Source organism: Amblyomma americanum, chromosome 10, assembly GCF_052857255.1.
Source record: "Amblyomma americanum isolate KBUSLIRL-KWMA chromosome 10, ASM5285725v1, whole genome shotgun sequence".
Classification (NCBI taxonomy): Eukaryota; Metazoa; Arthropoda; class Arachnida; order Ixodida; family Ixodidae; genus Amblyomma; species Amblyomma americanum.
In genome coordinates this window covers 33,250,604-33,270,302 of record NC_135506.1, presented here as the reverse complement: position 1 = coordinate 33,270,302, position 19,699 = coordinate 33,250,604, and the positions used below count along the sequence as shown (strand labels likewise).

The 19,699-nt window shown below is 48.8% G+C and overlaps 1 pseudogene across 1 annotated transcript in view; it reads right to left on the bottom strand.

Annotated features, from left to right (window-relative positions):
• LOC144106259 (ATP-binding cassette sub-family C member 3-like) overlaps nucleotides 1-19,699 on the bottom strand; it is a 72,972-nt pseudogene that overhangs the window by 19,340 nt on the left and 33,933 nt on the right. Inside the window, exons 10-22 of the transcript XR_013308946.1 lie at nucleotides 18,185-18,442; nucleotides 15,669-15,872; nucleotides 14,452-14,598; nucleotides 13,294-13,387; nucleotides 11,463-11,680; nucleotides 10,322-10,500; nucleotides 9,522-9,693; nucleotides 8,469-8,659; nucleotides 7,004-7,079; nucleotides 6,251-6,454; nucleotides 3,393-3,703; nucleotides 1,481-1,819; nucleotides 50-151 (exon numbers count right to left, since the gene is read on the bottom strand). The product of XR_013308946.1 is annotated as an ATP-binding cassette sub-family C member 3-like (transcript). The remainder of the gene's footprint in view (nucleotides 1-49; nucleotides 152-1,480; nucleotides 1,820-3,392; nucleotides 3,704-6,250; nucleotides 6,455-7,003; nucleotides 7,080-8,468; nucleotides 8,660-9,521; nucleotides 9,694-10,321; nucleotides 10,501-11,462; nucleotides 11,681-13,293; nucleotides 13,388-14,451; nucleotides 14,599-15,668; nucleotides 15,873-18,184; nucleotides 18,443-19,699) is intronic.

The window sequence follows — 19,699 nt, the reverse complement described above, 5'->3', positions numbered from 1 at the left end:
TGTAGCAAACGCAAGTCAAAACCACTCGACCACAATTGACCACGCTCACCTCAGCTGGCAGCTCCGTGTACTCGACGGCCCGCTCGAAGGACACCGTCGTCTGGAGCAACACGCACAGCGACAGGCACAGAGACACCGTCATCATCGGGATCTGTGAAAGGCAAACACCCGCGCCCTTTGAAAACGACAAGCCTGTTGCGGTGGAAGCGTGCGTCGCGCCTGTACAGCTATCCATCATCATCATCATCATCATCATCATCATCATCATCATCATCATCATCATCATCATCATCATCATCATCATCGGCCAGGCTACACCCACTGCAGGGCAGAGACCTCTCCCATGTCTCTCCAATTAACCCTGTCGTTTTCCAACTATATCTTTATAGTATAGCCGAGTATAGGGAAGTTCTGTATAGTGCAGTGCATTAATCTGGTATTATGGTAGCAATGCGTGAAACGTTTTACGGACAAGACAGAAACGAGGACACAACACGAACAGCGAAAACCTTCTATAGTGTAGTATTTCCCAGATCGAAATCTACTCCACCTTGGCGAATTCCCTTAAATGCATTGCATAGTATAGTATAGTATAGTATCTTCAGCTGACAAGGGAAGGAAAAATTGGCGGTGTTTTAGCCCTGGTTAAACCTGGAGTACGCGGTAGCTACAGCTGGCCAAGTGGAGCTTGCTCATTTGAATTGCAGTCAGTTTTTCGCCGCATCGTTTCTCTTGGCGTTCCTTCTTCATCTTCGCCCCACTTGACACGGCTCATGCGCACAGCTGTGGCAGCTCGGTTTCGCCGGAGCTCCGCGCCGCCGGCAGCAGCAGCTGCTCCGCATCACGTGACCAGCCACGTGCCGAACCCCGTGACCAGCTACGGCGCCACGCCACTGGCAGCTGCTCCGCACTACGTGGCCAACCACGTGACAGCGTGGCGGCGCCGCCACCGCCACGGAGCCGCCACGCTGAAGGCTCGAAATGCTACCGTAATGTAGCTATCGCTACAAAACAGGGGCTCGTTATGACATACATGAGGGAAACCAAGGAGCACATGTGATTTTCGTTCTCCTTAATATAAATTCTTCATACTGTTGGCTTCTAGCAAGTATAGTATTGTATAGTATAGTGATTATTGTGATTTTTTTTATGGCGCAAGAGCATCTGAGGCTAAAGAGCGCCATGACACCGGGTATTTTTCTTCTGATCAAGGTGGGGTCAAAGACCCATTTCCCAAGCAGTTCACCCTAAATAAACCGAGCACCAGACAAGGAGAAAGCTTGTACCCTTTGTATCACCGGTGTGTACCCGGCGGCACCGGGGATCTAACCCCGCACCTCCCACAAGCGAGGCGGGTGCTCGACCACACGGCTACCACTGCGGTATAGTATAATATGGTATAGTATAGTGTAGTATATAGTATAGTTTAGTATAGTGTAAGCGTACTACCATAATACGCGAGGTCGGAGTGGCAGCTCACCGACAGGGAGGCGCTGAGAGCAAGGCCGACGCTGCTGCTGGCCTCTTCGGGCGGCGCGCGGCCCGCCAGCGCAACGGCGAAGCCGAGCGCCCCCAACACGACCAGGAGGCCGCAGGCGCCGGCGGCGAAGCGCGAGAAGCGGAAGCACATGGCAAACGCCGCGAAGGCGCGCAGCCCCAGGTCCGAGAGGCGCTCGAAGTGGCGTCGCAGTCGCGCCACGGCGCCCAGGCAGCGCGCCGTGCTCAGAGAGTCACGCGTTTCGGTCGCGTGTTGCAGCATCCGGCTCACGTAACGGCTCTCCAGGTAGCGAGACGCGTTCGACGCCTGGACGGACCACTTCTGCAGACGGGATAAAGAACAAGCAAGGCAGCAATGTGGGCTAGTTGGTTGTACATTTGGTTTGAATAACGCGCTACACACTAACAAAACGACAACTGGAACGGAGGACACAGGACAAGCGCCTGTCCTGTGTCCTCCGTTACAGCGGTCGTTTTGTTAGTGTGTAGCACGTTATTCAAACCAAATAAAGAACAAAGCTTCACTAAAAAGGACACGCCGTACGAGAGGGAGCCAATGTGACGAACGACGAAATGGCGGCTACAAGCCAATACATTTATGAACCCGGTATAGGTTTACCACATGTACCCAGAGCTGAGGTCGCATGATCGATGCACACACTCTGGGGAGAGAGGAGCCCTCGACCACATAATTTGGGAGCACCCAAATTTTTCCGGGGCGGGCAAAAATATTGATAGTAGCGAAGTCTGGGACACCCTGCTAAGAACCAGGACCATGAGCTCCAGCGCACCACCATCCATCTGGCGGATGAGGCCGCTACCAGTCAGGGACTGCCAGCCAGCATCTAAATGCGGACACGCAACTCCCGGTCTTCCAGGCCTGCGTGCCGAAAGCGGGAAGAAACGTATTTTCTGATGGAAATTAAAGTTTTTCAATCAACCAATCAATGTTCCCTGCCTCGAACCCGACCGCGGCGGCCGCGTTTCGATGGAGGCGAAACGCAAAGGCGCCCGTGTGCTGTGCGATGTCGGTGCACGTTAAAGATCCCAGGTGGTCGAAATTATTACGGACCTCTCTGCCACGGCACCTCCTTCTTCTTTTCTTCTTTCACTCCCTTCTTTATTCCTTCCTTTACGGCGCGGTTCGGGTGTCTACCGAGATATATGAGACAATTACTGCGTCATTTTCCTTTCCCTAGCAACCAATTTTCGTTTCATTTGTCTTTTATGTTGGAGCTTATGTTCACGTTTCTGTTCACGTTATGTTCAGATTTATGTTCACGTTCGAGAACTGGCGGTTGATCGAAATATTCCGGCATAATTCTCTTTATTACAACATGCCTGATAGCCGTCATTACCCGTTCGGCAGTGTCACATGCACATAGACTCAGAAACGAGCGTTTTTTTCTTCAATAACTAATGTATTAATGCCTCAAGTACCATGGTTCAACACCCTGGAAACATGTGGCTCAACATACGACTCATTATACCGGTAAATTTACAACTGAAAATCATGCAGAGCGAAAAGTTTGCTGTACCTGTGCAGTAAAACGCCCCACAGAGCTTATAGTGCTTAGCAGCTAGTAACATTAAAACTTTTACAAGAACAAGTGACACACTAGTAACACTGACAACACTGACGTCCATAGCTCTCGTATTGACTTCACAGCGCGAAACACACAAGGACGATGGGCATAAGAACGACCAGGTGAAATCAATATGAACGGTCACCATCTTGCCCAAACGAAAATTTTGATCCAGCTTAGGTCTCCTCCATCTTTATATTCTCTCCACCTAATTAATTCAAAACCCAGCAACAAGCAGACAGTAAGCAAGCAAGAACTTTCAGTGGTCGTTTTTTCGTCGAGACGGCTGTGCGTATTTGCTTTCCGTACCGTGGCGATGCCAATGGCTACAGTGGCCAGTGCTCCAATGGCCAGCACCGGAGGCGTCTGCGTCCCCACCACGGCCAGCTTGGCGAGGGTGATGAAGGTGTTCTGCATGGTCTGCTTGGTGCCCAGGAAGAGGCGCGAGTCGATGGCGTCCAGGTCGAGCGAGAAGCGAGTGAGCACCCTTCCTCGCGGAGTGGCGTCGAAGAAGGACACCGGGCTGGCCAGGAGGTGCTCCAGCATGCCGCGGTGCATGAGGCGGGACAGCCGCTGGGAGCTGGCCGCCAGCAGGAACCCGCCGGCCGTGCGGAACAGCACTGCAGGCACAGGGAACGCTGTTCATTTCGGTGCGGGCGGCCAGCGTCAAGGACCACATCGCCGGTGTATTTCGGTTGGCCAGCAGAGACGACTCGAGGTCACCGCAAAAGAGAGAAATATCTGTCCGCGCCCTTACGTTTAACAAGAGACCAATAAGCTAAAATCATTATCGTTGCCTGAGCTGAGCTTGAACTAGGGAAACGTATCCTCCCGCGAATAACCATTGACCCCTTTGTTATCATATTGCTGCCAATTTTTCTACTTCATCATTACACCTTATTCTCGCATATTCCGGCTATGTTAACCTCTGATAGCTCCGATGCCATCTCTTTATGCGTGACGTGTCCCAAATCCACTTCTGACTGCACCGGAGTGAAAAATCCCAACTTGCCGCGGTGGCTCAGTGGTTAGGGCGCTCGACTACTGATCCGGAGTTCCCGGGTTCGAACCCGACCGCGGCGGCTGCGTTTTTATGGAGGAAAAACGCTAAGGCGCCCGTCTACTGTGCGATGTCAGTGCACGTTAAAGATCCCCAGGTGCTCGAAATTATTCCGGAGCCCTCCACTACGGCACCTACCTTCCTTCCCTTCTTCTTTCACTCCCTCCCTTATCCCTTCCCTTACGGCGCGGTTCAGGTGTCCAACGATATATGAGATAGATACTGCGCCATTTCCTTTTCCCCAAAACCAATTATTATTATCAGGCGCAGGACGACTATGGTAGGCTACAGGAGATAACGTATACAGACAGAAAGTGATCGCGGAGACTAATACCCGACGACGTGGCTCAGTAATTAAGGCACTCGTCTACTGAGCCGGAGTACCCACAGGGCTCGAACCCGACCACGGCGGCCGCGTTTCGACGGAGGCCAAACGAAAAAGGCGCCCGTGTGCTGTGCGATGTCAACGCACGTTAAAGATCCCCAGGTGGTCGAAATGATTCCGGACCCCTCCACTACGGCACCTCTTTCTTCCTTTCTTCTTTCACTCTCTCTTTTAACCCTTCCCTTATGGCGCGGTTCGGGTGTCCACCGATATAAGTTGAGACACTTCGTCATTTCCTTTCCTCAAAACCAATTTTCATTTTTTACTCCAGTAATCCGCGCTGTGCTCAGAAGTCCAGCATACGCGCCACTTTAATGCCTTTAGCGGCGCCAGCTCTGTTGCAGGCGGAAACACTACCGCCACGATGACGCGGCATATGTGCGGTGGCGATTGTCATTCGGGCTTCCACCCGTGCGTAATGCATATCAGTATGTTCTATAGCGAAACTCTACAGGAAAACTAAATGTTCCACAACAGTTAGCGTCGTGTGTGCACGACCTCCACTTTCTGTCACTTCTGGCAACGGTCGTCCATAGTTCCGCTGTCGCAACAAGTGCTTGGCGAGCACTCTAATGAGTCCCTACCTTGCTTCAGCTAAGTGCCATAATGAAATTAACATTGCTTGTGTTTTCACTTCTCTGATCAAGTAACACCGCTGTTTGATAAAAGCATAACACGACAAAGCAAGGGACTACACGGTAGGACAACGTGACTGAGATAAGAGGTAATAACATAAAGCAAGCACTGAACAAAGCTCTCTTGGATGATTTGTGGTCGCTGCGTATGATTTGCCCGTGCTATAGTTTCTATTCTCATGCAAACCCACCAACTCACCCAGCTAACTTTGCTGCTTCTGTGATATATTACGGTCATCTTACGTCAGCGCTTTCTCTCCTGCTCCCAACCCCCTCTCGTCATTTGCGCCGCGGCGCACTGCCTTCGACAAAACCGAGATCTGCGCTCTGCAGTGCGCGTGAAAACTTTACAAGAGAACAAAGTCTCGGGTTGGCAGTCTCCGCTATCGTCAGCCTTCAAGGCCCCCGTAGACTGCATTGCTCCCTGAGGGCATCACACTTGCACTATATAGACCATTGAAGCATATCTGACTCGTAGCAGTTCCTAATGTCTTTAGGTCAGCACCCCGTACAGCTTGAGTCATGGTCTTATAGAGGTGAAGCCTGTGCCTGCGCATGGGACCACCGGCGTTGCATGGCCGGTATGCGCGGGTCTTCAGTATTCCTGTAAATTTTTACTGTATTGCTAAACAGTGATGCTTACAGAACAGTTTGCACAGTGTCACACGTTTCGTGCGTCTATGCTTAACACTTTTCCTTCTTGTATTTTTTCTCTTCCTCTTAATCCTTAGTTTCTTTCGGCGTAGCCAACCCGAATTCTGCTCTGGTTACCCACTCTCCGCCTTTCTTCTGTTTTCTCTCTTCAAGAATTCGCCGTTCGGCTCGGGATCGGCAAGATGCTTTCACCTCCCTGCATGTCTTCCAGAACTTTTGTCCAGCGAGAGTCGAAGAGCGTATTCTCCTCGCAAACTGTGCAGCACGCGAATTCCTTTTGGAACCATTCGTTTTTCGCACTTGCGATAGTTTTTAACCTCCTTTGAATACTGCTGATGTTTCTCTTATGTTGTTTCGCAATGCACACTGCTCATTTTCGCCGTTGTCCACAAATGCCCTCGTCGTAGGTACAAATTAATAACACGCGGCATACCGTCGGAGAGGGAGATGGCGACCAGGCCGCCGACCCCGTGGGATGAGGAAGCCCTCCTCCCACGGCCATGGCGTCCCGTCCACTGTTTTATGTAAAGCTGCTGCCACGCGGACGGCTCCGGCGCTGCCCAAGAAGCACAGTATCGCCAGGGGTCCGCACACGCCAGCGAGTCGGCCCGAGGGCGCTGACGACCTCCAGGGCAGTCTGCGTGGTCGCATTATAGCGCAGCGCTTGGATGTTTCGCACTGGACTGGCTTTAACGCGTGTGAGACAGTCATGTGAGACAGTAAGGTAAAAAAAAAGAAGACATGGGTACATGGGCTAGTCCTTTGTAAAGCAACTGCGTTGCCACATCCATTAGTCGCTTAATGACTGCGAAAGGAACATCAGCCACGGTTATTCTCCCAGAGGACTGCTCCTTTATCCCGACGACGAAGTGCTTACAGTTTCAGCACATTTTCAGGTTAAACTGCGAAATGGCCCATCGTGGACGCGGCGAAACGTTAGCTTCCAGCTTATAGCCTCACTTCGCTATAAGCGGGGACGCTGGACTGGTTATACGTGGTATTTCATGTTCACAAAATCGCCTTAGCTTCACCAAAAGCCTTCCACTTGCGAAACGCGTCCCGAATGTTGTGAATACTCGCACAGTGACTGTGAAGTACCGGTACATCTAAGACCATGATATAGGCTTGCGTACACTGACATGTCGGATAAAACGTACGAACTGCACTTGCGAATAATGTCGCATACCTTTGAAGACGAGATGGCTTCATCAACGGTGACCCTTCCTTTGGCCTCGTCCTGGTCTGATGCGCCACCATCTTCTCTGGTACAAAGGAGCCAAATACAAGCGTGTCACTTATTAGGTAAATATTTAGTTATCACATCTTGAAGTAGACAACCAGTGCAACAAAAGCCAGTGTGCTGATATATGGGAGCACGCCAAGAAGCTCCAAGTAGCCGCAATATACTCTTTTTCTCTGTGGTGTCCCTCGCAGCATTGAGTGCAACATAGAGAAGCAGTCCTTCAGGTATCTAGCCTGAGGCTCCTGAATAATTTTTGATTAAATGAGAAACATAGATTGAGAAAGATGTCGGAGCCCTAAAAACGCGCAAATTAATGCAAATGGCGCGATGAATACGGTAAAGGCTTCCATAAAGAGCATATAAAATAATTTCCGCTGCAGTGGCTTAGTTGCATTGCGTAAAATATGGCCCCATTTCATAAGCCCTAAAAGTGCAATATCTGTTTTCATAGCACCTAAAAAATTTTTATTTTGCCACGTCCTAGCTAAAGTCCTTGCCTGTGTAAAATTTAAGGCATGATTACCGTAAAATGTCTTCATTCTGGACTAATAAGCTTTAATAAAAAATGGGTCCTGTTCCAATTTACGCCATGACCTTTGGTAGCCAGCCAGTAAAAGAAATTAACTAAGATGGAAGGTGAGCAAGAAGACGTAAACTTCCAAAATCGCGTTCATTGCTTAGTGCTTCAGTCCTGTCGCTATTATAACATCACGCCACGTACTAACATGGAACAAGTTCAAGAACTAGCACCCTCAACGAGAACAACGTTTCCGGGGCTGGCTGAATCATCGTTACTGTCCCTCCAACAGCGCTGCAGACAGGACTCGGATAGACTACGTCCTGTCTTTTAGGGCTTTTGATACCTCTTTCAGGGATTTGATACCTGACTAATTCACTGCCTCTGCACGGTTGTTAATATTCACCGCACCTACACTTCCAGATTGCGCAGCCCATCTTGTCGAATATATCGTTCATCGCGTATTATTACAGGCTGGAAAAGTTATACCTAATAGCCACCGCCTTGGTACCATCTTTCCTTCTCTCTCGCTCCTTCTTTATCTTGCACCGCCGCGAGCGCCCCCCACACGAGCTCTCTAGGACAAAACGAATGGCAGGCTAAAGAAGTCTTGAAATCTGGGACAGACTACCCGCTTACAACTGGCCGTATCGGCTACCGTGATCCGCTTCTGCGAGGCGGCCACTAAGCATGCGCAGAACTTCCAGAGGACGCCAGATGGCGCCACGTGCCCGTCAGCTGCGGGGCGCGCCTGCCGCGTCGGGACCAATCAGCGCGTACGCAGTGACGGTAGCGGATAGCGTATTGCGCTATGCTATAAAAACGAAACTATACCTGCTGGTGTAGTTTTGCTATCTCTCAGAGGTACGGCAAAAGAGGGCGCGAGCATACCTGGCGTCCATGGCACCTGCATGCCTGACGTTGGCCTGTCTAGCGTCCGTCAACCGCGCTGTCCGCGGCGTGTCCTTATGCTGCAGCAGTTCGGCGAGTGTGGCGAACACAGTCGCCGTGCCGTCGTGCATCAGCACCAGGCGGTCCATGTGCTTGAGCAGTGAGCCCTGATTGCACACCAAGATGCGGGTCTGCATGCGACACAAAAAAAACACAAGACATGTGGGGCGTTTCCGAACCACTTACTCTCTTGGCTATGTTCTAAAAGCGTTCAGGGCCTTCGTAATGTGCACGTAAAAAAATATAGCATCATAATTATTGGGTTAAAAAAGAACAGATTAAACCTGCTCCGACTTAGGGGCAGAGCGGGCACTTTTGAAGACTGCATGGCCAGGAATATCTCAACAGTGACATTACCCAGAAATTCTGGGCAAAAAAACATTTTTTCAGTTGAACGCAATTTTTCATATATTATATTTTACTACAACATTCAATATATCCGCAGATTCGCATGTCAGCAAGCTCGCATCTTTTCGCATTTAGCGTTCTTACTGCCGTGAAAACTTTTCCCCGTGGGAGCTATGAAAAAACTTTGAAAAATATTTTTGCTACGCATGGGAACAATGGAGCATTATCTTGAATATTTTAACTACAGTACCTACGACAATCTAATATCCAAAATTCTCGTCCAAGAATCCTGGACGCGTGGCACACCCTTTCGGACTCCTGTTGTCGCCTTAGCACGATAATAGAAGAAGTTCGAGTAACCGCCGAAAGGTAACTTCCTCTAGCTACCAATAAGCTAGTTCCCTGTTAGAGCTCAGATATCTGCAACAATGATTTGCTACCAAGCTCGGCCAGCTCTATCGCGGTAATGTTGTTCCAGTCCAAAAGTTTCCTCTCGAGAATTCCGCGTGCATATGGGCTTAACCACGTCACGTTCAATTCACGTGTTCTCTACGGCCGCCAACAGTGCCAGTGCGGGATATGTGCGATGTGTGTATGGTGTATAGAAAAGGCGTGCAGAAAATTCCGGGAAACGACCAGAGCCACCGTGTTTGCGCAGGAGTCCATTCCTGCCGATGACGTGCTTGAACACCCCTGGAGGCCACAGTGGGGTCGAGGGCGCTAAGCGGGTCGTCCAGGAGGTAGATGTGCGAGTTGCTGTACACGGCGCGGGCCAGAGAGATGCCGCTGCTTCTGGCCGCCGCTCAAGGTCTCACCCCTGCGCAAGAGCAACCAGTGTGGTTAAACGTGAGCCACGGAGTTGTTATTGAACTCTGTGGCTCCTCCAATCCCACAGTGACGGGATTTGAAAGGCGCAGGCTCCTTTGCCAAGCCATGCAATCCTAGCAAGTCTAGCACCGGGCCGGGGCATAGCTTGTACCCATTTTGAGCACAGGGTGTAATTAAGAGATTTAGGCATCAGTTGGTACCTTCAACCATGTGGCCTAAGGCTTTAAAGTTGCAATCTGCCCATGTAACAGTAGCCATAAAACATGAAGGATAGCATTATAGCCGTTATATGTCGTAAAACGAAAACTGCTTCGTTTACCTGCTTCAAAATAAGAATGTTACTGTGTTATTCAGACGGGCACAAAAAAGGCATCCTCTAGAATGTGCCTTCTGTGGTCATGGGCGCTCTTTCCCTTTTAGTAGCAGTTCGCCAACTTCATCTAACTTTTTTCCGCCATAATCTTTTAATGTTTAACTTCTTATAAATAAATTCTTAAAATTAACTTCTTATTTGAAACAAACATAAATTGTTCGTCGAATAACTGCCCGGCTCAAGTGGAGTATCCTATTCGTTCAGCGTATCCAGACATCAAACGAAGTCGGATAAAAGACATCGCACCTTCTCCCCTACTTCGGTCAGGTCTCCGGCGGGGAATGTGTTGAGATCGTTGAGAAGTTCGCAGGCCTTAATGACCCGGCCGTAGTGCGCCGGGTCGAAGCGCTTGCCGAACGTGATGTTGTCCCTGACGGTCATGTTGTAGATCGCCGCCACCTGAGAGACGTATGCGATGGAACCCTGCGCAGAGAGCACAGACTACCGTGAGTTGGGCTTGTTGGTATGGTTGCACGATTAGGGGACGCAGTGCTAAACGACGAGGACGAATAAAAATGCACACAAGACGGCACTGAAGTTCAGCGCCATATTTTTGTTCGTCCTCGCGTTGTCTCGCGCTGCACCCCCTGATTTGTCTATCGTGTTAGTTCCCGCTATGAATGATCAACTATTGCCCTTTTAACGTTGCTCAACGTTCAGAAGCTGCTATGTATATGTGGTAGCCAGAGGTCTTGGACTTCGCAAGCAAATGTCATACGGATTTTCACAGCGATTACTCCTGACAATTATGCGGCAAAGCCGCGCTTGAGTCACCCTATAAATTTTGTTTTGCCCGCGCTCCTCTCCATTTTGCGACACTTAATATAACACGTCATTAGGCGGCTTATTTGCGCGACAGTACAGAGAATATTGCGGTCACGAGAAGAGTATAATCAAGCTGTGAGAACGTCGTTGTCACTTCTTCCCCCGGAGACACGGTGAAGACTGTCTTAGCTTGGAAATTATGGTATCAGATGTCCTACCTTCGCCTGAAACTGCAACTCTGATGAGTTCTCGTTTAAGACACTATAATAAATATAAATAAATTGATTTTGGGGGAAAGGAAATGGCGCAGTATCAGTTTCATATATCGTTGGACACCTGAACCGCGCCGTAAGGGAAGGGATAAAGAAGGGAGTGAAAGAAGAAAGGAACAGAGGGGTGCCGTAGTGGACGGCTCCGGAATAATTTCGACCTCCTGGGATCTTTAACGTGCACTGACATCGCACAGCACACGGGCGCCCTTTGCGTTTCGCCTCCATCGAAACGCGGCCGCCGCGGTCGGGTTCGAACCCAGGTACTCCGGATCAGTAGCCGAGCGCCATAACCACTGAGCCAGCGCGGCTGGTTTAAGACACTAGGGCTGAAAACACGCTGGCACGTACAGAAGTTCGCAGTGTGCCTCGAGTACGGTGCATATCTCCCAAGATGGCGGCCAGTAGCGAAGACTTCCCGCTGCCCACGAAGCCCACCACGCCCACCAGGGCGCCTGGCGGCGCGCGCAGACTCACACCCCTCAGCGCTGGCTCGACGGGTGCCGCCGGAGTGGAGCCCGCCCGCTGCTGCGTCCACACGAAGCTGCACTCGGTCAGCCACACCTCCCCTGGGCGAATGCGCAGAATATTGGGCGGCTGCGAGATTGGCTTCTGGAAGAGTTAATCTGGGCAGGTGAGCGACTGTCTATTGCGATAGAAACAGCGCTAAAAGGAAGGAGCATCATAGGATGCTCAGCTCTCCAGCAAGAGACACGTTGCTGTCAGCCTCCACAATCTTCTCTGTACTAAGGCCAATCAGAATCCAGCGTTTGGTAGTGAGTGTCTCTCGCTGAAAGCAACAGCGTTCTATACTGCTTCCGAATAAGGAACTCCACCATCGGTTCCTTCTACACTTACATTCGAACAGCCAACCTTTTTTTTAATACTATATTCCCTCATTTCTGGGCCTTGAGGCAATTATAGTAATTGAAAATAAATGTAATTGCCTTAGAAGGAAAAATAATGCCTGACGTTTGTGACGCCCTACGCAGCACGAAATTGTATCGGGAAAGGAAGGGCGCCCCAAAGCGGAGGCATTTCCAGTGGCTAATATGGGCATCTGTCCCGAGGAAGTTCATCAGAAGCCGCAGCAGTGTGTGCAGTCTGCAGGAGTGTTCTGAGTTGTAACGCCACGGTACTGAATGCCAGGGCGTGGATGCATGCGCACCATAGACCGTGATTGCTATTTACCTCCACAACTTTCTCTCTCTCTCACCACTAAAAGCCTCTGGCGTTGGCGTGTAAAGCCTCGGGGAGAGGAGGACAAGTGGAGAGAAAGGACCAGAGCGAAGGAGAGAAGAGGGAAGTGGGGGCGGAGGGATTGTGGAGAAAGGGGAGTAGGTGGGTGAAGAGTGAGGAAATCGCGACCACCAATGGGAGTCGAGGGGCGCGGAGTGCTGCGAAGGGCCCACAGTTGTGATTGCTGGATTAGATCGGGCGAATGAAGAGGGGGTATGGCGTGTGACATGCACATTGATGGCCTGGATCACACCACCCGCCACCGTTGGAGGGAAGCACTAATGCTAACACACACTCTGCCAGACGAATCTCATTGATCGTCCGGCACTTCTTTCAACTTTTTATCCGTTCCATCAAGGCGCGACTGAGGTATCCGCCTAAAGGAAGGCAACTACGATGCCTTTTTTTCCTTCATAATCTCCCACCTCTCCATACTTTTCTCACTGATTTTTCGTATTCTATAAAAACGAAGAACGAACGTCCACATTTTGTCTTAGGTGGCCGCTCAATGGTGCGGCTCTTAAATAATTAAACACACTTATAACGTGCTGTGATGCAGCCAGAATATTTGCCTTTGTTAAGTCTCTAGGCAAAATCATGCTCTGCTGGCTGGAGCTACTTACAGAATGTACAGTTGAGGGCAGTAAAGAAGTAAATATGCAGTCGCTTTCATTTAGCCGACTTTTCGTCTTGCCCTCTTTTCCCAGTTTACCCCTTCCCCATTTGTAGTGTGGCCAACTCTGTCATTATTTCCTCTTTCTTCCTCTCCTTTTGCTTTTAACAACGTTCACTTTCATATCTGAACATTTTGGAATGGGTAAGCCTTCTACTACTAAAAAGCCTACCGCAACACCTGGCACAGCCCGTCTGAGACGTTCTGGACGAGGAGTGGTAGTCCCCTTTCCCTGGGAAGCCCAGTTACTTTCAACGACCTTGCACTTACCTTTCTGGATAGTCGGATCCTTCGAGTCTTGAGGTCGCTCCTCTTGCTCTTCCTCTGTGCAGAATTTGCAGATCCTCCGTATACCGAGCGATACCTGAGAGAACGGGCCTCGAATGATGCGAAAGATGCCTCCATCAGAAGCTATGAGCATTTCATTTCACTTCACATTAAACTCATCTCTCTCGTTTACTGGCGTTTCTCAACAATGGAGACATAGATGAGGCCCAAAAGGGGACAAGAATGGTTAATGTGCGCGCTAAGTTGATTTATTGACGCCGTGCTTACTTATATTACGCTTCCTACGTGAAATCATACAAAAAAGAATACTGCCGGTACACCTCATCGCCTAGAGTATCTAAACATTTAGCGTATTCTAGAAAGTGTCAAGCCGCCGTCCTACAGAAATCACTTTCCTTAGTCCAGGTTGCTCACATGGTGGAGTTAATCGCCTAACAAACCTATTTTTAGAATAACCCTTATGCGCTACTGCGCAACTGCACGAAGGTTAAGCGGCATTGAGTTATGCTTCACACTAACTGACAGATGGATGTTCTAGCTCATTTTATGAATTTTGCTGTGCTTATAAATACGCTTTGTTCTTGCGCGCAACTAATTGCATGCAAACCCTTCTTTCTTGTTTCTTTTTTTTCGGCGACATTCGAGGACAATGACACCAACCTCCATTGTTCGTTCACCTGTATTCAGCGAGGCTGAGGGAACGGCTGGAAGCCAGAATTCCCACAATAACTTTCAAAACGAAAGCTTCACTGCGCTAGGTAAAAGCCGACTTCGCCGTGCGTTGCCGGTTCAGCTTCAAGTGAGCCAGAGGTCAAGTGTGGCTATAGGCCTTACCATATGTGTTCCACCATGGTGTCGCACCACTTGACCTTTGACCTTTCGATTCGCCGGTAGAGGGCGGTAGAACAGGCCGCAGCGTTCATTGGGTGACCAACCTCTCGCGATCAACCATTAATTTAACTGCCTCCTACCAGGGTGGCAGGGTGGGCGCTGCCTTCCAGTGTGCGGAACGCACTCAACGTTACAGACGCCAAGCAGCGTCTACTTCCCCGACATACCACAGCTTTCGCTCTCTAACCGGGTTCGGCAGTAGTTGAACCGCAGCTGATCTTTGGTGACTGCCTGCCTGCACTCACTCACCAGGCTCCTCATGCGCAGAGTGTTGGCGAGCATGTTGGTGATCATGTCCGTCAGCGAGAGCAGGTACAGGCACGAGAACGACAGGGTCGGAGTGAGCGTTCGCGGGCTGCTCGCTGTCGCCAGTAGTCCAAAGAGGATTATGGTCAGCTGCATGCGATTTAAAACAAAGAAAAAAAAAGACATGCTTTTTTGCCATGAAAAGTAAGGTTTACAAAAGCAAACACCTCGCACATTGAGCGCGCACGTAGCTGCGGTCTGGAAGTGACGGTGCATTGTGTGATGGACTTGCTTTTCGCGATGTATCCATGCTAAAACTGGACCTGATGCTCTGCTCTGTGTTCTAATATTATGTCTGACGAACTAGCCGGCCAGTCTATTTTGTTAAGTCGTCTTGCAGAATCAAAAGCAGCACGAAAGACAGGAACAAGAAAAGACAATAAGACAAGTACTGACTCTCACATCGAATTTATTCGAACAGACAGAGAAAACCTATAGCCGCTGAAAAAAAAAATTCCAACAGGAAGCTCGCATACACAAATGATATCAAGTTTCTGCGAAATCTTCCCATATTTTTCTTATTTTTTTGCACGTTTTTCGTGTGTTTTTGCGTGTTTTCCGTCCTGCTTCAATAAAGTTTAGTTGAGAGCCAGCGCTTGCCTTGCTGTTGCTTGTCTCAGTCGTTCGTACTACTTTATTCTTAAATATAACACCGTATCAACCGTGTGATGTGCGATGTCAGTACACGTTGAAGATCCCCAGGTGGTCGAAATTATTCCGGAGCCCTGCACTACGGCGCCTCTTTCTTCCTTTCTTCTTTCGCTCCCTCTTTTATCCCTTCCTTTACGGCGCGGTTCAGGTGTCCAACGATATATCAGACAGATACTGCGCCATTTCTTCTCCCCCCCAAAAACAATTATTATTATTATTATTATTATTATTATTATTATTATTATTATTATTATTATTATTATTATTATTATTATTATTATCAACTATGCGCTCTAAACACGAATCAGCCTATATGGGAGTAAAAGGGAGCAAGCCCTCATCTAGCAACCCCCCCCCCTCCTTTTATAGAAGAGTGGTAGGGTGTGCTAGCTTCACCCATCAGCCCCGGTCCCCTAAGCTTCCGGAGGCGGGCCTGTCTCGGGGCCAGCGAGTGCGCACGGAGTGTCTGATGATTCAGCAAGGTCGTACACACACACACGCAGGCGTACCATGGAGGAGGTCGAGCTGTAGAGCGAGTCCATGAATCCGTCCAGCATGTTGGTGCGCAGCAGGGAAGCCAGCTCGCCGTCCCGCAGCCTTCCCACGGCGCCCAGGTAGGCGTCCTCCCACGCGTACAGCTTCACCACACGCACCGAGGAGAGCAGGTCGGCGGTGCTCTTGAGCCGCTCGTCCCGGAAGCGCAGCACGCGCCTCTGCAGCAGAGGGTGTACATTTGCACGGGCAGCGATCAAGTGCGTGTCGGAGTCAGGCCAGCACAGCATGTGGGAAAACTCGAAGAAGTCTAATACCCCTGTCACACGGACACTGTAAAGGTACTTTGAACTAATGCTCCATTACTCTAAGGACGAACGCGCGCTGCCACACGGACGCGCCAAAGGACACCTAGCTGAAAGGAGCTTCGAAACAAGGCAGCTCGAGTTCGTCCTTTGAGGCTTCAAGGGAGTACTCTCTCTCCCAGCGAGTTAACAGCATAAATAAATTGAGAAAAGAAACGTTCAATTTTCGTTTTATAAATTCACCTCATAAGATTAGTGGTGTTTTAAAATATAAGATCATTTGTTTTGTGGCAGTCTCACCACGCCATACTCTCGTTCCAGATATACGAGCGAGTTGGGCTCAGTGTGGCCAGCACTGTGATGTTATGCTCTGTACTTGGAAAATCGTGTCATTATTGCAGTTAAAATTGCGTTGCTTTAACATAATACGGTTATAAAGCTAATTTACTAAAAAAACATGTGACATTTATGCATTTACATGTGCAGTGAGGTTTGCAATTTAAATAACGCTTTTCGCCGATGAGGGCGCTAAAAAGTTCTTGCGAAGGTCGTTCCGCGACCGTGTAGCACGGACGAACTCCCTTGAAGTAGTGCTCCTTTGGGAGCGTAAAGGAGCATTAGTTCAAAGTGCCTTTAGAGTGCCCGTGTGACAGGGATATTAAGCTTGTAAGGAACTCCTTTAGGCATCTACTCATCGACCATTTCAAAGAACAATGAAACTTTCCTATTCCCTGTATCAGCTACGATGCACTTCAAAACGATCAAACACTTTGTTGGACACATTGTATTACTGTAGTGTGCATTTCGGTACACTTCTTTTTCACATTTTCTTTGATTGGCTGTTTAATTTGTTACTCTTTTGCTTTTCCTAGTTTTCTTTCATTTGTATGCCCTTTCATATGTATGACGGTCGGACACTTGTATTTCTCCCCCGTTATGTAATGTCCCTACGAAACCCTTGAAGGTTAGGAAATTATTATTATTATTATTATTATTATTATTATTATTATTATTATTATTATTATTATTATTATTATTATTATTATTATTATTATTATTATTATTATTATTACTTTATTATTATTATTATTATTATTATTATTATTATTATTATTATTATTATTATTATTATTATTATTCGTTCGAAGGAAGGAATCGTGCTGAGATAACACAAGAGGCAGCGCCCTATACTCTTCTAAGCTTGACCAGGGTATCTCAGAACGCGAAGCTCCAAAAAGAAATTTAACAGAGAAGATGGCCCATATGCAGTGTGCGGTAAATTTGTAGAAACAGTTGAACACCTAACATTACCACGTGACAGTACCCACCCGGATGTTGATGACTCAGTAAGTCTCCATGAAGCCCTAGCATTCAGAGATAGCAAAGGTAATGTGAATGAATGAATGAATGAATGAATGAATGAATGAATGAATGAATGAATGAATGAATGAATGAATGAATGAATGAATGAATCTGCGGTAGAAGTCCGCAAAACACGATTGGAAGATTGGCGGCTCAAAAGCAGGGCGGTGACGTCAGGTTACAAGTTAAAAATTAAAAATTTCGTTGAATTAAAAATGGCGAATTTATAAATTACACCGTTAAGTTTGGAAGATTGCTGAAACAGAAAAAAACGAGCGTGGTGGCGCGAGCACCAGTTCCCGCCACTGCCCAGAGAGGACGTCACAAATGCAAAGCGCGGCGAACGGCGCTACATACCCTTAAAAAATGGTTTATAGACAGTCTGAAGACTTCTTATAGACTCTGTCGCCTTCCTATACATATTTCCTTTTGTCTATTCATAGTTTACAGACTGTGTATAGGCAAAAGTAGATCTACTAAAAGTGTACAGCCATAAATCTACATCTGTACAGACTGTCTATAAACAGTCTATAGGATTTCTTTTTCTTATAGACTGTTCTCTATTGTTTGTCTATAAAGAGCCTATAGACTTTATAGACAGAAGTCTATGGAAAGTCTATAGACTGTCTAAATAAATTTTTCTAAGGGTAATGTTCCGCGGTTAATCCTCTAGCTGCCCCTCCATGTGACTCTCTCCTTGTATAGACACAAACGAAGAGAGACACAAATCATGGATTCATACAAACTGGCCCAGAAAAATGCCATATTGTATAGACAGACCCCATTAATTATAAATGTTCCTTAACCATGTTCATGTTTGCCGAGGTGCCCAGCCTCACGCTCCCCCCTCAAGGCAGTCCGCTCACCCAGAGGTTGTTCTGCAGCACCGACGTGGGGAAGGGCAGCACCATGACAAGCAGGAGCCAGGCTGCGCAGCCGACTGCGGGCACGGTGCCGGCGCGCTTGGCCAGCACCCACAGGACGAGCGGCAGGCAGGCCGAGCCGACCAGGGGCAGCGGGAACTGCAGCATGGTCACCGACAGCTGCACGCAGTCCACGCCCAGCACAGAGACCACGTAGCCCGAGGGGTTGCGCGCCAGCGCCGAAGGCGACAGCCGGGTCATCTGCGGAGGTTCCGTCGTGAAGGTCCGCACACTTCTGGATGATGGATCTTTCGGAAGCTCCGTAGGATTCCCTTCGCGATTAGAGAGCGCTATGGCGGCATAAGTACTGGATACGTCAAATGAAACGTGAGCAGAATTGATACGGAAACAGCAAACCGAGATTCTAGTTGGGGGAGTCTGAATTTCGTCGTTCTCATTTTTCACATCGATGGCGCGAAAACCACTGCGTGGAAGCGCTGATGGGTGATAATAATAATAATTGGTCTTTGGGGAAAGGAAATGCCGCAGTCTCTGTCTCATATATTGTTGGACACCCGAACCGCGCCGTAAGGGAAGGGATAAAGGAGGGAGCGAAAGAAGAAACAGGTGCCGTAGTGGAGGGCTCCGGAATAACTTCGACCACCTGGTATCTTTAACATGCACTGACATCGCACAGCACACGGGTGTCTTAGCGTTTTGCCTCCATAAAGACGCAGCCGCCGTGGTCGGGTTCGAACCTGGGAACTCCGCATCAGTAGCCGAGCGCTCTAACCACTGAGCCACCGCGACGGGTCTGATGGGTGCCACCGATGGCTGTTTTTAATCCCCGCGGGACCGAAATGCATGGTTTCTGAGGAAAGGAAGTGACGCAGTAACTGTCTCACATACTTGGCGGACACCTGAACCGCGCCTTAAATAAGGGGGTAAAGGAGGGAGTGAAAGAAGAAAAGGAGAAAGAGATTCCGTAGTCGCGATCATAAAATTCGCCAATTCCTTCGGGGGAAGGGACGTCCGCCGAATGGAGCATACCCGTTGGCTGGAGGGTAGTGGCGCCACCAGACGGGAGCATTCAAATTGCCTCTAGTGAAGTGACGTCATATCCGCTCAGCAAGGCGGAAATTTGGGCGAGTTGGTAAGTGTTCATTTTCGCTCTCAGCGCAACACGAACGGGACACAAGACGAAGGACTAGCAGCGCCTGTTTGTGCCAGTCCTTCGTCTTGTGTCCCGTTCGTGTTGCGCTGAGAGCGAAAATGAACGTGATATCCGGTAAAGGCACTAATGCTATCGCATAGCCAAAACATAATGGATATTGGTGTCCTTGCTAAATTTTTCTACAGCCGATGAATATTTCTACGCGTCGCTTTTTTAACGTTCGTGCTTCAGTTATCCTGCTCGCGTTTGATTTAACGCTGGTGGTACGTTAATTGATGATTATGACCCAGCTCTGACCCATTTTAATAGTGTTACATTTATTAAGGCGTGAGCCTTTCTTGACT